Consider the following 921-nt stretch of genomic DNA (forward strand, 5'->3'; position numbering starts at 1 on the left):
GGAGGATCATGTCCCCCGGCGTGGGACAACTCTGCCCCCCCAGCCAGGAGGAAGCAGAAGGATGAATCCCCTTCCATGCACCCCCCTTTCTGCTGCAACTACACCCCAGCTGCAGGGAGGGGATGTGCTGGAGCGGTGCCGGGTCCCCACCCAACCATGACGAGGCAGCAAGATCCTGGGATCTCCCAGCCCCAATTCCCACCCAACCCAACGTCTGCAGCCGGATGGATGGAAAATGTGGCTAACTCCTGTGGGCTGACTCATGCCGGGGCTGGGGAGGCACCGCGTGTGCCGGGCACACACGTGCTCCCGCACGAGGATGTGGGATGCTGCCACAGGGCATGGGAGGTTGCACACGTGGCTCCTTCCAAAGCCCATTTCCCACTCATGGGCATGACCCCAGAGCTCCCACACCCTCCTGGGGCAGTTTGGGAGGTGCCGGGGCTTCCAATTCATCTGTGCTGACATGGGGAAGGTTGCAAAGAGCAGATGCCGTGGGCACGTACCCTGGGCACGCACCATGGTTGCCAGCAAATCCCTCCCAACTGGAGCCACTGCAGGGCCTGGGTACCCGGTTAGTGGGGAAGTGGATGGGAAGCTGTGGATGGAGGCCACAAGGGAGAGCGGGAGAACACCCTGCATTAGAGGCACTGCAGTCTGGGAAAGCTGCTTTTGGGTGCAAAACCTTCATCCTCACCCATCTTCTCCCTCACCCCAGGAGGAGGCTGCAGCCCCTGGAGCTGCTGCTGCCAGCGGGTGAGTCAGGGCAGCATCTGCTGACACTGTCACCCCCGGGGAGACCAGGGAAAGGAGACGAGGACGCTCTCACCGGTGACTCACTGAGCTGCCCATGAACGCTGGTGTGTGGAGACGTGAGGCGCAGGCACAGGGTGCCCAGAGGAGCTGTGGCTGGCCCACACC

General features: G+C 62.9%; 1 protein-coding gene across 2 annotated transcripts in view; it reads right to left on the minus strand.

Annotated features, from left to right (window-relative positions):
* LOC104404524 (plasma membrane calcium-transporting ATPase 4-like) overlaps positions 1 to 921 on the minus strand; it is a 24,884-nt gene that overhangs the window by 21,984 nt on the left and 1,979 nt on the right. The window lies entirely within an intron of this gene.

This window comes from Nestor notabilis, unplaced genomic scaffold (assembly GCF_000696875.1).
Source record: "Nestor notabilis isolate BGI_N333 unplaced genomic scaffold, ASM69687v1 scaffold11864, whole genome shotgun sequence".
Lineage (NCBI taxonomy): Eukaryota > Metazoa > Chordata > Aves > Psittaciformes > Psittacidae > Nestor > Nestor notabilis.